We start from the raw sequence: 13,762 nt of genomic DNA, 5'->3' as shown, positions 1-13,762 counted from the left end.
TTAACACTATCCTGAATTTCCCTTGTTAGCCACGGTTGAGCCACCTTCCCTGTTTTATTTTTACTCCAGACAGGGATGTACAATTGTTGTAGTTCATCCATGTGATCTTTAAATGTTTGCCATTGCCTATCCACCATCAACCCTTTAAGTATCACTCGCCAGTCTATTCTAGCCAATTCATGTCTCATACCATCGAAGTTACCTTTCCTTTCGTTCAGGACCCTAGTCTCTGAATTAACTGTGTCACTCTCCATCTTAATAAAGAATTCTACCATATTATGGTCACTCTTCCCCAAGGGGCCTCGCACAACAAGATTGCTAATTAGTCCTTTTTCATTACACATCACCCAGTCTAGGATGGCCAGCCCTCTAGTTGGTTCCTCGACATATTGGTCCAGAAAACCATCCCTAATACACTCCAGGAAATCCTCCTCCACCGCACTGCTACCAGTTTGGTTAGCCCAATCAATATGTAGATTAAAGTCGTTCATGATAACTGTTGTACCTTTATTGCACGCATCCCTAATTTCTTGTTTGATGCTGTCCCCAACCTCACTGTTTGGTGGTCTGTACACAACTCCCACTAGCATTTTCTGCCCTTTGGTATTCCATAGATCCACCCATACCAATTCCACATCATCCAAGCTAATGTCCTTCCTTACTATTGCATTAATTCCCTCTTTAACCAGCAACGCCAACCCACCTCCTTTTCCTTTGTGTCTATCCTTCCTAAATGTTGAATACCCCTGGTTGGTTGTTGTGTTCCCAGCCTTGGTCCCCTGGAGCCATGTCTCTGTGATGCCAATTACATCATATGTATTAACTGCTATCTGCGTAGTTAATTCGTCCACCTTATTCCAAATACTCCTCGCATTGAGGCATGGAGCCTTCAGGCTTTTCTTTTTAAACACACTTTGCCCCTCGAGAATTTTGCTGTAATTTGGCCCTTTTTCTTTGTGTTTCTCTGCCCTCCACTTTTACTTTTTTTCTTTCTATCTTTTGCTTCTGTCCCCATTCTATTTCCCTCTGTCTCCCTGCATAGGTTCCCATCCCCCTGCCATATTAGTTTAACTCCTCCCCAACAGCACTACCAAACACTCCCCCCAGGACATTGGTTCTGGTCTTGCCCAGGTGCAGACCGTCCGGTTTGTACTGGTCCCACCTACCCCAGAACCGGTTACAATGTCCCAGGAATTTGAATCCCTCCCTGCTGCACCACTGCCCAAGCCACATATTCATCTGAGCTATCCTGCGATTCCTACTCTGACTAGCACGTGGCACTGGTAGCAATCCTGAGATTATTACTTTTGAGGTCATACTTTTTAAAATTTAGCTCCTCGCTCCCTAAATTCGTCCTGTAGGACTCCATCCTGTTTTTTTTAAACCTATATCGTTGGTAGCTATATGCACCACGACAACTGGCTGTTCACCCTCCCTTTTCAAAATGTCCTGCACCCTCTTAGATACAGCCTTGACCTTTGCACAAGGGAGGCAACATACCATCCTGGAGTCTCGGTTGCGGCCGCAGAAACGTCTATCTATTCCCCTTACAATTGAATCCCCTATCACTATAGTTCTCCCACTCTTTGTCCTGCCCTCCTGTGCAGCAGAGCCACCCACGGTGCCATGAACTTGGCTGCTGCTGCTCTCCCCTGACGAGTCATCCCCCTCAACAGTACCCAAAGCGGTGTATCTGTTTTGCAGGGGAATGACTGCACGGGACCCCTGCACTATCTTCTTTCCACTGCTCTTCCTGTTGGTCATCCATCCCCTATCTAGCTGTGTACCCTTTACCTGTGGTGTGGCTAACTCACTAAATGTGCTATTCACGTCATTCTCAGCATCATGGATGCTCCAGAGTAAATCCACCTGCAGCTCCAGTGCCGCAACGCGGTCTGTCAGGTGCTGCAGGCGGATGCACTTCCCGCACATGTAGTCATCAGGGACACTGGAAGCGTCCCTGACTTCCCACATAGCACAGGAGGAGCATAACACGTGTCCGAGCTCTCCTGCCATGGCTTAACCCATGGATTAACTTAATTTGGCAACATGTGAATGGAGTCAGCGATTTATGAAAGTACCTTGACCCCTGATATCGTGGCCTACCTCCTTTACATATAGATGTCCAACGCCACCTTCCTCTTATCTCCCTGCCCCCTTACCTGCCACTAACCACACATCTGTTGCTTTGCGCTTACAGATGATCAGCCACAAGCTCAGCAGCCTGCCCCAGAACTATCCACATTGGTCGATTGAGGATGAGGAGGAAAGGGACGAGTGCCTCAGCGTGGGCGACGCCCTCAGTCCCACTGAGTGGAGACACCTCATCAGTGGAGAAGCCTGATTTCGAGGGATTTGAGGACTCCTGATCCCAGTGGCCTACAACAATGTCGATCGGGAGGGGAAGAACATAAGAAATAGGAGCAGGAGTAAGCCATTTGGCCCCTCGAGCCTGCTCCACCATTCAATATCAAGGCTGATTTGATCATAGACTCAGCTCCATTTCCCTGCCGGCTCCCCATATACCTTTATTCCCTTACCGCTCAAAAATGCATCTATCTCTGCTTTAAATATATTCAATGACCCAGCCTCCACAGCTATCTGGGGCAGAGAATTACATAGATCTACAACCTTCTAAGAAATAATTTCTGCTCATCTGTTTTAAATGGGCGGCCCCTTATTCTAAGACTATGTCCCCTAGTGGAAATATCCTCTCTGCATCCACCTTGTCGAGCCCCGTCATTGTCTTATATGTTTCGATAAGATCACCTCTCATTCTTCTGAACTCAAATGTATATCGGCCCAACCTACTCAACCTATCTTCATAAGTCTACCCCCTCAGCATGCAGCACACCACAATGAATTCTGACAACTGTTGAGGGGAGTACTGAAGGATGCCTCCAGAGCAGTCCAAGCATCAGAAACGCTGCTTGAGCACCCCTAGTGTCTGTTCGATGATGTTGCAGATGGCCGCATGGCTCTCATTGTAGCGATGCTCCACTTCTGTGGTGAAGAAGTGGGGGTCATTAGCCAGATGGCTAGGCTGTATCCTTTGTCCTCGAGCAGCCAGCCGTGCCCTTCCCATGGTGGCCAAAACATTCGTGGCACAGTGCTCTCATAGGATGAAAGCAGTGTGCACTCCCTGTATAGCGAGCATTCACTGCGAGGATGCGTTGCATGTGGGTCGCACACCAGCTGTTCATTTAGGGAGTGGTATCCCTTTCGATTTCTGAATACCTCTGCATTGTGGAATGGTGCTCACAAGGCCATGTGTGTGCAGTCAATGGCTCCTTGAGCCCACGGGAAGACCGCTCAGCCTGGCTCTCCCTGCTCATTGGGAACGTTATGAAGTCCATTCTGCGGGTGTAGAGAGACTTTGTGACATTGGGAATGCAGCGATGTGCAGCATATTGAGATGCGACATATGTCCCCCGCTGCAGCCTGGAAGGAGCCAGAGGCATAGAAGGCCAGTGCCACAGTGACCTTCACTGCGACGGGCAGCACAGTCCTGGTGTCAATCTGAGGCTGCAGGTCTGCCTGTAGGAGATGGCATATTTGGGTCAGCACTTCCTTTCGGAAATGCAGCCTTCTCACACAATTCTCCTCAGAGAGTTGGAGGTACAAGCGTTGCTGCCTGTAAACCTGTGATGGGGACGGGTGCAGGGCCTCATGTCCAGATGTCTGCGGCCTCTTCTCATCCATGCCTGCCATGGTCAACAGCCCTTCCATCTTGACGCCGCCTAACCAAAGCAGGAAGTCGGAGACATTGACGAAGTACTAACGACCCCATTAAATTATTTCACTGAAGTTATAAGGGTCCTGCAATGGCAGATAAATCTGCCACTTTTATGACAGAAGTTCACGCAGCGTGCTGTGCAGAAACGTTTCACTCAATGTGATGTACGATTTAAAATCCTCCTCCCTCACTTTAAATTCGCTGCAAATAGCGCCTATTCAACCGTGGGATCGCCTGGTTTTTCAGGTGTGACTTAGGCAGATATTAAATGTGGCATCATCACCTAATTTAACGACGGGGCGCTAGCGGGACGTTGCATGATGACTTGACGTCATGATCTGAATGAAACTATAGAGCAAAACCTACACTGAATTTCCCGGCAGGGCGTTGGAAGATGGCCGCACAGGCGGTAAGCATTTCAACACCCTTTACCCACCCCCACCATGAGCAGAGGCACAATCCAAATCGAAAATCCAGGCCATTGTGGGTTTTTTTTTTTAATTTACAAAATTAAGTTTAAGATTCCATACTGTACCTCAAAGATTGTCAAAAAGTTAAGCATCACATTAATACAATCCTAACATTTTGGCATTAATGGCTGTCATATAGCGTTACACAGAGTTGTTATTGCAAGGCGTATGCTATTAACAAAAAAGTTTTCTCTGTTCGAATATCTACAATGTGAACAAAAGTTTAACTTCAGTGACTCAATATTTGGTACAATAACTAAGTAAGCAGTCTGAAGCTGGATTGAGTGCAGAACACAAACCCTAAAATTTGCAGGAACGTCATGCTTAAGTAATGTAGAATACTAATTTTGTACATTGCAGACAAGATCGCCCATGGCATTGTCCTGCAGATAATCTGATGTCTACAGCAAGGTTTTGATGTGTAGTTGCAAAGAGGGATTGATGGTTAACCTGGTCTGTCCCTTTCGGGCTGTTGGGCAGGTAAATAGGCACATCCTGAAGTCAATTAGATAACTGGTAAAGATGTTTATGTATACTTGCAGCTGCTTGGAGTGGTCAGAAAAACTGCAGGATTTTTATTTTATAAATACTTTTGAATGTGTGAAGGAAGGGTGACAAATGCTCAAGACACAGGAGAGGGCGAGAGACACCAATAGAATTTCAGGAAAAAAAGATTGTTACTTCAGCACACTGCGCCATAGATTGCTGGGCAACTTGCAATTCCTGATGCACTGAGTTTATCATTTTGGTCAGGATGTCCAGCTTGGCTCTTTTCATCAAGTTATGCATGTATCCCCGAGCAGTCAGTTTACGAATGACACTGCAGGAGGTTGCGTGCCTTTTATTTTTTATATAAGGAGGTTTATTTGTGGCATGGGATGGCCAAAGGAATTGGCAGTGCAACAAAACCCTTAAAACTGAAACTGTCAAATGTATTTATTTTGTCTTAAAACAATCCTGTGAAGTGCCTTGGGACGTTTTACTACGTTAAAGGCACTATGTGAATACAAGTTGTTGATAAAACTAAACCATTTTGTTTGAGTGAATGTAAATTATTGTATTCGAGAAAATACACAAGGCCCTCCAGTTTATTCAGTAAAACAGTGAAGGCAGTGTCATTTTCTTCAACAATTTTGGAATAAAGAGGGCTGGTAAGCAGCAGTTATAAAAAGATGTTGCTAGTTATATAAAATAACTTGCTATGGGATTATCCCTTGTTGAGTCATAATAGAAGGAGCATTAAAAGGAACTGCTTCACAGGTGATTAATAAATTTGACCAGTTAGATAATAATGATCAATTTCCATTCAGTTAGAAATTGGAGGAAGTGCCGGATTGGTTAAATTAGCATAGAACTACAATATGGAGATTCACTAACAATTTACATGCCATATATGTATAATTGGGTTCAGCTAAAATCAGTAATTTGGGTTGGTCAGACAGACTCCACAAGCACGAATAAATTTTCAGTTGAAATCAGCAATAACCTGCGTAAGATAATAGGACTTTGGTCTAATAAATATATATAAATAAAATATAAAATATAATATATTTAATATATGCACACTATATATGTATATATAATATACATGAATTAGAAATATATAAATAATATACAAAAAAATTTTTTTGAAGTGTTTATACCAATTTCAGTAATTTTTCTACTTCAAAAGAAATGAACAGAAAATCCATATGGAATATTGACTTTGCACCCCGATAAGTAAATATCATTTTGCAGAAAACTGGATATTCAGTGAACAGGAATTGACTCGAGGTGATAAATGAGAGAATTAAATTTATAGATTAAATCTATGGCCCAGCTGCAGTATGTAAAGGCAAACTGATCATTTCTATGACCCATGCAATCATATCACCACTCTCCCACACACTTTCATAAGAGGATTGAGTGTTTCTCGCATCCACAAATGCACAATACGATTAAAGTCGCATCCAGAAGACAGGCAGCAGCCATATCACAAATAGGAGCACGCCAAAGAACACCCAATAAAAGTTAAAGCATTTCTCAACAGTGAGAATGTTCCAGAACCGCAAGGGCCAAAAAATGTACACTTGTAAGCTATGGCTTTAAAGTTTTAATAACCTTGACAAGGAAAAAGATTTGAATGGCAGCAATTAAACTCTGCTGAGGTACTCAATTGGTAACTGTAAAAAAACCACACCAAGACGAATATTGAAATACAGGTATTGCATTTGCAGGAATAAAATACTAGAGTGATCAATAAAAGACTATTTCCAAAGCAACAGCCCAGACACATTCATTCAGCTGAGAAAATCCAGCACGAAGAAGAGGAGCTGCATGGATTGTAGAAGGGAAGCATACAAGCAAAAACTTAAATTCTTTCTGGTCAACAGTCTCACCTTCACAAAGTAGGAAACAGAGACCCAAAAGTTAAAACTACTGTCGAGGAAACACCATGTGGCCAATTCTTAGTTCTGCTAAAATTGTAAATTCCAGTTTACAACTTAAAGTGCAGATGTGAGTGAATAACCAGGTGGTCAAATGACAATATCTCTGGTCCTTTTTATTTTGGAAAAGTTCCCAATTGTTTATGAAGCTAGTATTGTATCCATGCCATTTACCAAACTCATTTTGGTGAATCCACCACCTTTCCCAGAAACTGTTCCTTTGCAACATCAAAACTGTCCGAGAAGTTGAGGTGATGCGTTTCGTGGAGTTTTTAAAAAATTTTGCAGATTAAATGGGATTCATTTTGATGACGTTTAAACACTTTTGTGCATTATAATTACAGAATTATTTAGAAATTACAGCACACAAACAGGCCATTCGGCCGAACTAATCTATGCCGGTGTTTATGCTCCAGACAAGCCTCCTCTCAATCGATTTCATCTAACCCCATCTGCATTTCTCCCTCATATACTTATCTCATCATAGGCAGTCCCTCGAAGCGAGGATGACTTGCTTCCACGCCAAAAAGGAATGAGTTCACAGGCGTTTCAATGAAGGACCTAATATTCCAGATCCCGAACTACATCTTGGAGGGTGGAAGATACCTGTGCTTGAATTTTTTTTAATGCGTGGTGACCATTGCACACCAGCCACCACACAGGCTTGACAGAGCTAGGTCTTGGTCCAGTGGCAAGGATTAATTAACCAAGACGACTGGAGACCAGCACTGCTGCACGGACTTAGTTGTCAGTGTGGGCTGGCTCATGCTGCCCCTGGGACCTCTCCTCTTCTGGGCCCTGGTCATTTCCTTCTACAAACTCTTGCCGCTCCTTCGCCCCTCCTGCTGTGCCTGCTTGCACTGCAATCAGCGACCAGACTTCGCAGCTGTCTCCCTCCTGCAGTGGTATGCCGCCACCGCGCACTGCTCCATCTGATAGCCCCGGTCTGCTGATGGGAAACTAGATAAGCAAGACCCTTAAATGCATCTATGCTAGTTACCTCAACTACTCCATGAGGTAGCAAGTTCGACATTACAACTACTCTCGAGGGAAAGACATTTCTCCTGAATTACTTTCTGGCTTTATTAATGACAATCTTATACTTATTATGACCTAGTTTTGGACTTCCCACAAGTGGAAACAATGGCCCGGATTTTGCAGTGGTAATGACGGCAAAACGGGTAGCATTTGCCGTCATTACCCCTCTGAAACCAACAGCAACTTCAGGATTTAGCATATGTGCAGATAAACACAGAAATCCTGAAGTTGTGGACATTGAGTTCTACAGCGCAACCTGTGGTGAGCAATCAACTGAAATCACAGACAAGGACAAAAATTTCCCCTATTATGTTAGAATATCAACCATTCTGGCAATGAAAAACTAATTTCGCTCTCGAAAATTTGTGTGTGTAACTTAGAATCTCTACATTTTACTTCCTGGTTTGCTGTCTGAGAATTCTTCAATGAAATTGGCTGCTTAGCTAGCTTAATGACATCACATTTGCAAGATGCGAGATCTGGCACCAGCTTCAAGCAAAGGTCGGGAGAGCTGAAATCAACGATAGAGATCGCGATGATATTTGTGTGCAGCTTTCAAGGTCAGTGGTGAGCGCGGTCACTTCTCTGCTGACCGCAAATTCTAGCCATCATCTCCAAGTCTACCAAATCAAATCTCTTCCAAGGCCTCCAACAGGTCACCCCTCAGCCTTTTCTTTTTTAAAGAAAAGAGCCTCAGCCTTTCCTGATAGCATGGTGATGGCACTTATTTTACAATAATCAAGCATTATTTACACATTTAAAATAACAAAATTGTGTTGTAGTCACCGGTAATGAATTGCAATATAGTTCTTTAAATTATAGTATTTGCATACCCAGGAGATAAAGGTGACAGCTTAGAGTAATAAACCTTAAATCAGTTGTGTACAGAGATGTAGGAAAATTACTGAATGACATTTTTATTACATTTGCTTAATAAATGTTTTAATTGACAAATTGACTACTTTGTCATTAATAGATCGTTGGTCTTAAAAAAAAAAAACAAATTGACATTTGGATTTTTAAACAGACCATCACTTCATTAAGTTAGCTCAACAGTTACATTCCCACATCGAAGCCCATCAACCCCAATTCACAAGGGCATTTTACCCTCTCCAGATCCAGGTCATCGATATTCTTATCCCTTTTTTCCAGACATCATCTGGTCCTGAAACATTCTAGCTCATGCTATCGATCATCTACAAGGCACAAGTCAGGATTGTGATGGAATACTCTCCACTTGCCTGGATGAGTGCAGCTCCAACAATACAAAAGGCTGAACACCATTCAGGACAAAGCAGCCCACTTGATTGGCATCCCATCCACCACCTTCAATATTCACTCCCTCCACCACCGGCACATCATGACTGCAGTGTATCATCTACGAGGTGCACTGCAGCAACTCGTCAAGGCTTCTTCACCAGCACATCCGAAACGCGCAACCTCTACCACCTTGAAGGACAAGGGCAGCAGGCGCATTGGATCACCACCTCCAAGTTCCCCTCCAAGTCATAAACCATCCTGACTTGGAAATATATCGCCATTCCTTCATCTCTGGGTCAAAATCCTGGCACTCCCTCAACAACTGGGAATACATTCAGCCCATGGACAGCAAAGGTTCAAGGCGGCAGCTCACCCTCACCTTAGAGGGCAATTCCGCATGGACAATAAATGCTGGCCTTGCCAGTGACACCCACATCCGTGAACGAATTAAAAAAATACTGGCATTCACCTTTTCCCTCCCAATTCTGCACCCTCCACCCAAGTCAGTAGAGCAAGAAAAACCAAGATAATAGATTGCAAGCACAGTGCATATGCTATGGCCTTGCCTGAAAAATGTTATATAGGGTCTTGTCTGGTGTCCCAGTTTCATTCTGCTGCATATATTAAACTGCTTGGCATTGGCTCCAATATTTTGTCAGTATTCTATGTATATGAAATACAATCCAATTTGATTGCAAAGGTGACATCCCTTGGATTAAAGAAGATTTAAATGGATTCAACAACCAATGCATTACTTCAACAGCGGTATTAATTGAATTCATACATTTCGTGTACAATAGACCATCACCACATTATAAAACATTGAAGCTACATTCTTTATAGATGCCACTGGTTCAAAAACAGTAATTATTAAAAAAAACCTTCATTCTCCTGGCTGTATGTACATTGCTCTGCAATAATAATTAATAAATTTAATTTCCATTATTCTTGCGTTATCGACCACAAATAATTAAAAGTGCATACAAAACATTCTAATACATATAATGCAGATCAAGCTTCACTTCCGATACACTGGCCTATTTTTTCCTTGTACCAAGCAAAAATAAGATATAAACATATACTTAGAACATTTCTACAGGGATTAAGGACAAGTGTGATGGTTAAGATTGACAGATGGTTACTGCACACCAGTAAATGGTGGAGTAGGTATTGTTGGATATTACAGTAAGGTGAAGAAAATGACGACAAAAGAGATAAAGATAACAAATACTAATGGAACAGAAAAGACACTAAAAACATCCCAATAGGGATAATCAAGGGGCTATAGGGAGGGAAGAACTTAATACAATCACTATCACTAACGAAGTAGTACTCAGTAAAATAATGGGACTAAAGGCAGACAAGTCCCCTGGATCTAATGGCTTACATCCGAGTGTCTTAGAAGAAGTGGCTGCAGAGATAGTGGCTGCATTGGTTATAATTTACCAAAATTCCCTGGATTGGAAAACCGTAAATGTAACGTCCTTATTTAAAAAAGGAGGCAGACAAAAAGCAGGAAACTATGGACCAGTTAGCCTAACATCTGTCATTGGGAAAATGCTGGAGTCCATTAGTAAGGAAGCAGTAGCAAGACATTTGGAAAAGCATGATTCAATCAAGCAGAGGCAGCATGATTTTATGAAAAGGAAATAATGTTTGACAAATTTGATGGAGTTCTTTGAAGATGTAATGAGCAGAGTGGATAAGGGGGAACCAGTGGATGTGGTGTATTTGGATTTCCAGAAGGCATTCGATAAGGTGCCACATATGAGGTTACTGCACAAGATAAAAGTTCAGAGTTGGGGGTAATATATTAGCATGGAGAGAGGATTGGCTAAGTAACAGAAAACAGAGTCGGAATAAATGGGTCATTTTCCGGTTGGTAAACAGTGACTAATGGGGTGCTGCAGGGAAGGGTGCTGGGTCCTCAACTAGTTACAATGTATATTAATAACTTGGATGAAGGAACCGAGTGTAATGTAGCCAAGTTTGCTGATGATACAAAGATGGGTGGGAAAGCAAATTGTGAGAAGGACACAAAAAATCTGCAAAGGGATATGGACAAGCTAAGTGAGTGGACAAAAATGTGGCAGATGGAGTATAATGTGGGAAAATGTGAGGTTATCCACTTTGGCAAAAATAATAGAAAAGCAAATTATAATTTAAATGGTGAAAAACTGCAAAGTGCTACAGCACAGAGGAACCTGGGGTTCTTGAGCATGAAACACAAAACGTGAGTATGCAAGTAATCAGCAAATAGAATGTTGAGCTTTATTACAAGGGGGATGGAGTATAAAAGCAAAGTAGTCCTGCTACAAATGTACAGGTTATTAGTAAGGCCACACCTAGATTACTGCGTACAGTTTTGGTCTCCGTATTTAAGGAAGGATATACTTGCGTTGGAGGTTGTTCAGAGAAGGTTGATTTCTGGAGAGGTGGTGGCTGACTTATGAGGATAGGTTGAGCCTATACTCATTGGAGTTCAGAAGAATGAGAGGTGATCTTACTGAAACTTATAAGATAATGAGGGGGCTCGACAAGATGGATGCAGAGAGGATATTTTCACTCGTAGGGGAAACTAAAACTCGGGGACACAGTCTCAGAATAAGGGTCCACCCATTTAAAATTGAGATGAGGAGAAATTTCTTCAGAGGGTTATAAATCTATGGAATTCTCTCCCCCAAAGAGCTGTGGAGGCTGGGTCATTGAATATATTTAAAGGTGGAGATTGACAGATTTGTGAGCGATAAGGTAATAAAGGGTTATGGGGAGCAAGCAGGGGAGTGGAGCTGAGTCCATGATCAGATTAGCCATGATCTTATTGAATGGTGGAGCAGGCCCGAGGGGCCAAATGGCCTAGTCCTGCTCCTATTTTTTATGTTATGTTCTTAAAGATTATTGGAAGTAATAATGAAGTACTGGATATAAAATAATGACAAAGAAATCATACTTAAATTGCCTATACAGCAATGTACATAGCATCTACGATAAAATGGGATAATTGGAGGCATAATTTTAAGTGAGGAAATAGATGTAATGTGGATAACGGAAACATGGTTGCAGGCAGGACTGGTAGTTAAACATTGCAGGCTCTATGTATATTTAAAAATGACAGGGAAGCATGGAGTAGTGGATAGGTGTGTTAATCAGAAATAACAATTAGACAGTCGTGAGAAAGGACATAAGTAACAAAGACAGAAATCAACTCCCTACGGATTTAGATAAATTCTATGATGGTATCGATCACACTATTAATGGTATACTACAGGCCACCGAATAGTTGAAAGGAAGGAGGGGGAGAAATATGTAGGCATATATAACAAATAAGTATTGTTCAGTGTTTTAATTTTTATAAATCATTGGGAATTTGAAGTAGCTCCAAATAAATGGACAGGGAGATGGAGTGAAAGGAGAGAAGGGGATGGAGTTTTCACAGTATGTACAAGACTCCTTCCTGACCCAAAATGCAAGTCGTCCAACAAAGGAGGAAGCAATGCTAGATTGAGTAATGGACAATGAAACAGAGCAGATAAGATAAATAAATATGGGAGAATATTTAGGGAGCAGTGATTATTGAGAAATGCATAGATAGTACAAAGGCCAAAACTATAGACTGGAAAAATGGCAACTAAGAGGAAATGAGGATAGAGCCAAGGAAGGTAAACTGAAATGTTGAAAGACAAAGAAATAGAACAGTGGGCAGTATTTAAAGAGAGATTAATGGAGTTGAGGAGAATTATGATATACTAAAAAAAAAACAACCAAACTAGCAAAGAATGAGATGCGAGAAAAGGCATACACAAAATATGCAATATCAATCATAGTGAATGGCGGAACTGGCTCGAGGAGCCATATGGCCGACTCCTGCTCCAATATGTTCTGTGCTTGTAAACAAGAGAGAGAATGAAAAAGTGGAATATAACAAGCTTAAGAGGCTAAAAGGCAGTTAGAAAGGCAAAGAATATGAAATGAAAATATCAAAATTAAAAAAAAAAAGTCAAGTATTCTACAGGTACATAAGTAACAAGAAGAATTAAGATGCTGTACGGCCACAAGATGAGCAAGATAAACTCACTATCCCCATATCCCTTGATTCCCTCCATATCCAAGTATCTATCGATCTCTGTCTTGAATATACTCATAAGAACATAAGAATTAGGAACAGGAGTAGGCCATCTAGCCCCTCAAGCCTGCTCCGCCATTCAACAAGATCATGGCTGATCTGGCCGTGGACTCAGCTCCACTTAACCCCCTTGCTCCCCATAACCCTTAATTCCCTTATTGGTTAAAAATCTATCTATCTGTGACTTGAATACATTCAATGAGCTAGCCTCAACTGCTTCCTTGGGCAGAGAATTCCACAGATTCACAACCCTCTAGGAGAAGAAATTCCTTCTCAACTCGGTTTTAAATTGGCTCCCCCGTATTTTGAGGAGAATACTCAATGACTGAGCATTCACAGCCCTCTGGGGTAGAATTCCAAAGATGCACAACCCTTTGAAGAAATGTTGCCTAATCTCATTCCTAAATGGCCGACCCCTTATTCTGAGACAGAGTTCTAGTTCTAGACACCCCAGCCAGGAGAAATATCCTCCCACCATCTACTCTGTCAAGCCCTGTAAGAATTTTCTATGCATCAATGAGATCACCTCTCATTGCTCTAAATTCTAGGGAACACTGGCTTAGTGTCTTCAACCGCTCCTCATAAGAAAGGAGACTTGTGTGGAGTATAAACACCAACATAGGCCAGTTGGATCGAATGGCCCGTTTCTATATTGTAGATTTTATGGGTAATTCTATGCACACATCTCACGATGTAAAATTCTTACCCG

General features: G+C 42.1%; 1 protein-coding gene across 1 annotated transcript in view; it reads right to left on the bottom strand.

The window, feature by feature from the left end:
* LOC139276758 (IQ motif and SEC7 domain-containing protein 2-like) overlaps nt 1-13,762 on the bottom strand; it is a 198,912-nt gene that overhangs the window by 38,221 nt on the left and 146,929 nt on the right. The gene's annotated exons all lie outside the window — the stretch shown is intronic.

Source organism: Pristiophorus japonicus, chromosome 12 (genome assembly GCF_044704955.1).
Source record: "Pristiophorus japonicus isolate sPriJap1 chromosome 12, sPriJap1.hap1, whole genome shotgun sequence".
NCBI lineage: Eukaryota > Metazoa > Chordata > Chondrichthyes > Pristiophoridae > Pristiophorus > Pristiophorus japonicus.
The sequence above is the reverse complement of the archived record's forward strand: the minus strand, read 5'-3'. Positions and strand labels throughout refer to the sequence as shown.